The sequence below is a fragment of the Myotis nattereri genome (assembly GCF_964212035.1).
Source record: "Myotis nattereri genome assembly, chromosome: 1".
NCBI lineage: Eukaryota > Metazoa > Chordata > Mammalia > Chiroptera > Vespertilionidae > Myotis > Myotis nattereri.
Window position 1 is genome coordinate 172,694,088 of NC_138075.1, and position 7,745 is coordinate 172,701,832.

The following is a 7,745-nucleotide window of genomic DNA, read 5'->3' on the forward strand; positions in this document are numbered from 1 at the left end:
TGCCCATCATGGATTACAGCAGGATTCTGCTCTTCATAGTCACTCAAAGGCCCATAGTGAAGAGGCAGCCATGAGCTGGAACATTGTTGGCTGCAATGGCAGATGGAAGTGACCCTGGAAGGTCTTGCAGGGGAATCGCGAATGCTCCAACTAAGAAACCCTGTCAGCTCCACTCACAATTCATTGACCCCCAACCCCTCACAGGTGCCCTGCCTCCACACAGCACCACCCACAAGGGGACAGGAAACTGCCTGGGTGGTGGAGAGCAGGGAATATTTGGCAAATGGTATTAATGTTTATCATTTCATCTCCTCAGTTTTGAACTTTTGTTATTTACATAAGGAAATGCAATTTTGTTTTAAACTTTTCCTGTAATATGCCTATCTATACATATATAAGCCTAAGCAACCAGCTGACCAGCCGACCGGCCGGCAGCTATGACATGCACTGACCACCAGGGGGCAGATGCTCAATGCAGGAGTGGATACCACAGGCACGGAAACATGGAACAGACTGATGAATCTCAGAGGGAAGTGGGGAGAGAGGAGGGTGGGAAGAGATTAACCAGATATCTTATATGCATACTAGAGGCTTGGTGCATGGATTCATGCACCGGTGGGGTCCCTCTGCCTGGTCTGCGGGGATTGGGCTGAAACCTGCTCTCTGACATCCCCTGAGGGGTCCCGGATTACGAGAGGGCACAGGCCAGGCCCAGGGACCCCCACCAGTGCACGAATCCATGCACTGGGCCTCTAGTCCTATATAATAAAAGCCTAGGTGGCATCACGTGATGTCATCACAAGATGGACACCAAAAGATTGCCAGCAGGGGAGGGCAGTTGGGGGACAACCAGGTTTGCAGGAGAGGGCAATTGGGGGGGGGCAGGCCAGAAGGGAAGGGCAGTTAGGGGCAACCAGGCCTGCAGGGGACGGCACTTGGGGGCAATCAGGCAGGCAGGCAGGTGAGCGGTTAGGAGCCAGCAGTCCTGTATTGTGAGAGAGATGTCTGACTTCCGGTTTAGGCCTGATCAGGATTGGGCCTAACCTGGCAGTCGGACATCCCCCAAGGGGTCCCAGATTGGAGAGGTTGCAGGCCAGGCTGAGGGACACCTTCTTCCTCCCCCCCCCCCCCACCTCCCCCCTGCTGCATGAATTTCTTGCACTGGACCTCTAGTATAAAGTATAATTTTCCTCATAACAGCCCTATATGAGAATGATTCATAGTGATATTAAATACTTGAATAAGGTCAAATAGAGAAAGTCAGTGATGGAAATAGAAAGATAATTTAAATCTCTGTACCACTGGTATTGGATGAAGCCATTTATTCCATATTTGGGGAAGTAAATTACACATGGCAGTGATATTAGGCAAAGTGTGGAGGAGGGATCTCTTCCCTATGGGTGCTACTGGGGGTGGACTTCTTACAATATCCTGAGAAAAGGAATTTTCTCAGACTTGCATAGGAAAATGAGTGATTTTTATTTGTGTGGAATTAAATCCTTGTGCTTCTGAAGTCCCGGTTCCCTTAGTCCAGTAATAGAAGTGTAACTGGGGTTTTAGTAGAAGCAAAGCCAGTGTCCAGAGTTTCTTTTCCATGTTAGAGACAAGTCCAGTACAGTATCAGGTCAGTTGTAGTCCATTAGTCCATTGTGTGCATGCATGTGTGTGTGTGTGTGTGTATTTGTGTGTGTGTTGGGGGGGGGGGGCAGGGGTTTCATCCGAATAGCTGTGGGCCAAGGAAGCCAAGCATGAGCCATGAGCCATGGGTGTCAAGGGGAACCAAGTGAGCAAACTCTGTTCAGGGGATTATATATCCCATTCTGGCCAATGACCTTTGGTTCCCAGGTGTGACTGACAACAAGCACCTTCTCTGGTCATCCCAACTTTACTGGGAATGAATCTATCTTTCCTTTGTCCAGTCTCCTTCCCCCAGTGTCTTGCAGGGAACATGCTTATAATGTCTGGCCTTCCCTTTGCTCCTTTTCTGTTATTAATGATTAGCTAATTACAATGGTATCAGGAACAAAACAACAATTACATTTTAAGACAAAGTCATTGCTGGAAGTTTTCATTGGGTCCAAGGACAGGATTTAGCAATTCTTTGTGATTGTGTTTTGGCAATTATTCTGGTGATACAGAGAAGGGACACCTGGACTAGATATTCTGACTAGAAAAGTCTGCACTGTGGAAAAATACATCTTAGTGCCTTTGGCCTATATTTTAGGCATGAGGCCAAATGTAGCTCACAGATATTTACCTGGAAAATTGCTGATTCTAATGTAGGAGAAGAAAAATGTTTTCCTGCCACCCTTCTGGGTCTTCTGGCTGGGACCCTGTAAATTAAACTGATAAAAAGCAAATTTAAAAGAGGAAATAAAAGATTCTAATTATGTAAGTATGCATAGATATTTTACAAAAAACAAACAAACAAAAAAACTCCAGGAGGCCAGATGGTTGAGGTTAATATATTATCTTAGACTAAATGAAAGAATAAGAATTTGGGGCTTCTGGGTGGGGAAGACAAGTTATGGGAAGATGAAGGGAAAAAACATATGGTAGATTAGGGTTGTCTTGTGTGTGTGTGTGTTTTAAATTAACTTATTTATTGATTTTAGAGAGAGAGGGAGGGGTGGAGAGAGAGAGAGAGAGAGAGAGTGAGAGAGAGAGAGAGAGAGAGAGAGAGAGAGAGAGAGAGAATTTGTTCATGCATCCATTGGTTGATTCTTGTATGTGTCCAGACCAGGGAGGGAATCCACAGCTTTAGCATATCAGGGTGATGCTCTGACCCACTGAGCTACTGGGCCAGGGCAAGGTTTGTCTTGTTATGCAGATCAGAGTTTCTCAGGTGATAAAAGTTATCTCAAAATAATTGATTATTCATTAGTGAATATTAATAAAATTATCAATTCATTATTACACACTATATGGCTCCCACGAGTATCCTATCTAATAATAGACAAACAGGGTAATTGACCGTACCTTCGCTACGCTTCCCATCAACTAATCAGTGAGATATGCAAATTAACCGCCAACAAAGATGGCGGTTAATTTGCATATGTAGGCAGGAAGCGGCAGAGTGAAGACTGAAGGCAGCTCTGGCTGGAGCAGGGAAGGCTTTGAAGGCTGCTCTGGCCGGAATGAAGGCCTGGGTCCCCGGTGCCGAAGGAAAACCGGTGCAGGCAGCCAGGGGAAGGGAAGGCCTCTAGTTAGCAACTAATTGGGAAAGTGGGTAGTGTTAGCTTATATTAAACAATAGACTGGGGTGACTTTAATGCCTTAGTAGCTCACTTAAACAAACCAAAACTTACTGCCTCAAGGGGGAGTAGTAGAAATCTAAGGACATCCAATCACAAATGGCCAACTACATTTTCCCAAATAAGATGAAGAAGAAAGAAAAGCTAAGAGTGCTTATAGTAAAAAGTACTTTCTTGAGAAGAATCAGTCCTGCATTCTTAGTCTTAGGATTGGTTCAGGATGGTTATCAGTCATATTCTCAGTGGTCTGGATAATGGATGTAAGGTGGTCTGGATAAATGAGTCCTTTAAGGGGATTATCTGGAGGTCTGGTATATGTCCAGGTATTGATACACAATGAATTGTTATGTCCTAACTGGTTTGGCTCAGTGGATAGAGCATTGGTCTGTGGACTGAAGGGTGCTGAGCTTGATTCCGGTCAAGGGCAATCTCTTTCTCTCTCTCCTTTCCTCTCTGAAATCAATAAAAATATATTTTAAAAAAAGAAGAGTTGTTATATATCTAAGCATTAACACAAGACTAGAAAATTCAAAAGTTTGTTTCCAGGCTAGTTAAACAAGAATATAATCATTTCCTCATGCCTCAAGCTACTTCATTTTAGTAATTTAGCAGCTTGACGACAGTGACTCCATTTTATGTTTTCACTCTGTTCTTCAAAGGTAACTACTTAGGCCATAGCCAATCAAATAACTTCTTTGCTTTGCTTTTGCATCTTTATAAAGCCTTCCTTCTGGCTCCTGTTGGTGCAGTGCTCCTAACCACCTTTGGCTTACTGCTGCCCAATTCCAATTGATTTCTGCTCAGATAAACTCTTAAAATGTTTAATATGCTAATTTAAACAATTTCATTTTGGCCGAAACCGGTTTGGCTCAGTGGATAGAGCGTCGGCCTGCGGACTGAAAGGTCCCAGGTTCGATTCCGGTCAAGGGCATGTACCTTGGTTGCGGGCACATCCCCAGTAGGAGATGTGCAGGAGGCAGTTGATCGATGTTTCTCTCTCATCGATGTTTCTAACTCTCTATCTCTCTCCCTTCCTCTCTGTAAAAAATCAATAAAATATATCAAAAAAAAATAAACAATTTCATTTTGGTAGTTCATTAGCCTAAATCTCAAGTGGCTTACTCAAGACTCAAATGTCCCTACTTTATATTTTACAAGCCCCTATGCCATGCACCTACCCAAAGCTTTATGACCTATTGTGGGTATAATTTTCTGATAGTCACTATTATCAAATAGTTCAATTCTTTGAAGTATAAAGTGAAATAAAAAACAGCTCAAGTTAAGTAAGGCATGGAGTATTGTGTTTACTTATATCTTTGGACATTATGTGATCTCTCATGCTGAGCAGATGTACGTTTGTACTACATTTAACCTTCCTTCAGAGATTCAAAGAGCAGAAGTATGTCATTCAAAAGAAGTAAACTTCTTTTGTAATCAACGCTGGTAGAATGTGGAATGATGTGGTTTCCACATGTAATTTCAAAAACTGTATTAGCATCAAACATATGCATATCCTTAGGACCTTGCTTATCATTTGACTGTGGATTACAGTCTATTATAGTAAAAAGATGTAGCAGCCCAGCCTGTGTGGCTCTGTGGTTGATTGTAAACCCATGAACCAGGAGGTCATGGTTCAATTCCTGGTCAGGGCACATGCCCAGGTTGTGGGCTGGATCTCCCTCTCCTTTCCTCTCTCTGAAGTAAATAAAACAAATTTTTAAAAAATATGTAGCACTTTAACCGATTTGGCTCAGTGGATAGATAATTGGCCTATGGACTGGAGAGTCCCAGATTCGATTCCAGTCCAGGGTACATACTGGGTGTGGGCTGGATCTCCAGGAGGGTGTGCAGGAGGCAGCCGATCAATGATTTTTTCCCATCATTGATGTTTCTCTCCCTCTCTCCTTTCCTCTCTCTGAACTAAATTAAAAAAAATTGTTTTTTAAAGGTGTAGCGCCCTAACCGGTTTTGCTCAGTGGATAGAGCATCGGCCTGTGGACTGAAGCGTCCCAGGTTCGATTCTGGTCCAGGTGGTAGGCTCAATCCCTGGCCCTGGTCGGGGTTCAAGCAGGAGGCAACCAATTGATGTGTCTCTCATCACATTGATGTTTCTCTCTCTATGTCCCTCTCCCTTCCACTCTCTCTCTAAAAAAAAAAAAAAATCAATAAAAAAATATCCTTGGGTGTGGATTAACAACAACAACAACAAAAAGATGTAGCAAAGTCATGATGTTCACTCTGAGCATACAGATTGCAAGTACTTAAAAAGGTCAAAATGCCAAATATAATAAAAAATGTTTTAAATTCCTATGTTTACAGTTCCTTGTTGTTGCCAAAAGTTTTCATATTTATGAGAGCAAAGTCCTTCATTATCTGCACCAAACTTTGGTCTAAATGTTTAAGACATTACAATGCGTGGTACTACATTATTAATGAACAGATTAAAAAAACGTAATTGCATTTAAAACCCAGATATCAAAATGCTCCATCAAAAGAAAAGGCTATCATCAAAAGACATGTACTAGAATGTTCAGAGTAGCACGATCTCTAATAGCTCCAGACTGGAAACTACCCTAACCACCAACAGAAGATTGAGTTCATAAATTGTGGTATATTTACAGAGTGGAATAAAATGAATGAATGGAAGAAACTTACAAGTAAAAAGTTGAGTAAAGAAATCAAACACAAAAGAACACATACTTTATGGTTCTCTAAATATATATCAAGTACAAAGACAGGCAAAACTATTCTGTGTTGAAAGTCAGGATAGGCAATGACTGAAAGTCAGTATGATGGGGTCCCAGGCTGTTAATAATGTTGTGTTGCTTGATCTGCATGATATATACACAGGTGTGTTCAGATGGTGAAAATTCATTGAGCTATATACACTTGAGATATGTGTAGTTTTCTGCATATGTAAATACACATAAAATATTTCAATAAATAGTTAAAAACAGAAAGAAAATTCCCGAAAACCCCGTGAAATATGAATTTCAACACAATGTAATAATCCTCAATACCATTACTAGAATTTGTGAGCCATCAGTGTGAGAATCACTCTCTAAACAGAGTATTCAATGAACTGGATTCAAAACAGTTGTCTCAGAATCAAGATCCCAACATGTCAAAAAAGCTAATAATTTATCTTTAAAATCTCTAGTCTCTCTGTTTTTCTCTACCTCCAGAGATATCGCCGTAGTTTCAGCCAGGTCATTTCCTCCCTGGCATCTCATCTGATATAATCTCCTACCCAGTCTCCCAATAGCCTGTTCTACCTATTCTCAACCCATTAACCAAAGTGATTTAAAATCTTATCCAGATCCTTTTACTCCTTTCCTTAAATGCCGCAATGGAGTCCCATTAGATTTAGAAGTAATGGTTACATGGTCTGACTTCTGCCTACCGCCTCCATCTCATGTCATACTGCTCTCCCCTAAGTCTGTACTGGAGACACACTGGCCTTTCTGCTCTTCCAAAATGTCAAGCTGTCCCACCTCAGGACCTTTGCTCTGCTGTTCTCTCTGCCCAGAACCATCATCACGTTCCGGGCGTCAGGACTGATTCTTTCTTATTCGTCCAGTCTCCATTTAAATGTTATCTTATAAAATTATCTTAGAACAACCCTCCCTATCTGATGTCAACCTCCTCTTATTCTCTCTATCCACACCTTGTCCATTTCCTTCCTTGACATTTGTTATTTTATTTGCTTGTTTCCCTGTTTGTTTATAAGGCAGCTATCACGTTTAGTTGAGCCACGATTGTATCTCCAGTGCTTAGCGCAGTCCCTGGCATACAAAAACAAAATCCTAGGTAAACAAATACTTGTCGAATGAATGAGACATTCCCAAGGGATCACATGATGACTTCTCACGGAGAACGCTGCACTGTGAATTTTTCAAATAATAACAATGAACCAGATGCCTTTCAAGCGCCCTTGCTCAGGCAAAGAATTAGCATTCCGTTTTCGGTTTCCTAGTTGTCACAACCACCGCCCCTTTGCCCCTAGCGACACCCTCACTGCTCTTGGTGGTAGACCCTCACTTGGTACTGTACCCCGACCCCACCCACCATCGAGGCGCCTCCTCATTGGCCGGTGCGCCAAGGCCTTGCTGCGTGGGATGTCACCGCGAGCTGCTATTGGCCCCAGTCGACGTCGCTCTACCCTGCGCCGCTTCCCGGGGCAGCCAAGTGAAATTGCAGTGGTGGGGAGGCTCGTTCCCATCGGAATCTGTGATTGGTGCTCCGGGTGTCAGGCGCACCGCCTCTCCAAGCGCGGATTGGCCGGAGCTGCGTCCGTCAATGCGAACAGACTCCCCCGCCTCTCCAGCTGGCCCCCAGCGGGCAACACATTCTCGAGAATTTCCCGCAGAAGAGCCAGTGGCTGTTCTGCTTGTTCCAAAGATCGGAAACATCGGAGAAGGCAATTTATTTACCAACCAAGGAAGCCCCTCCCCCGACCTCGTTAGCTAATTAAACATTTTCCAGGCACAT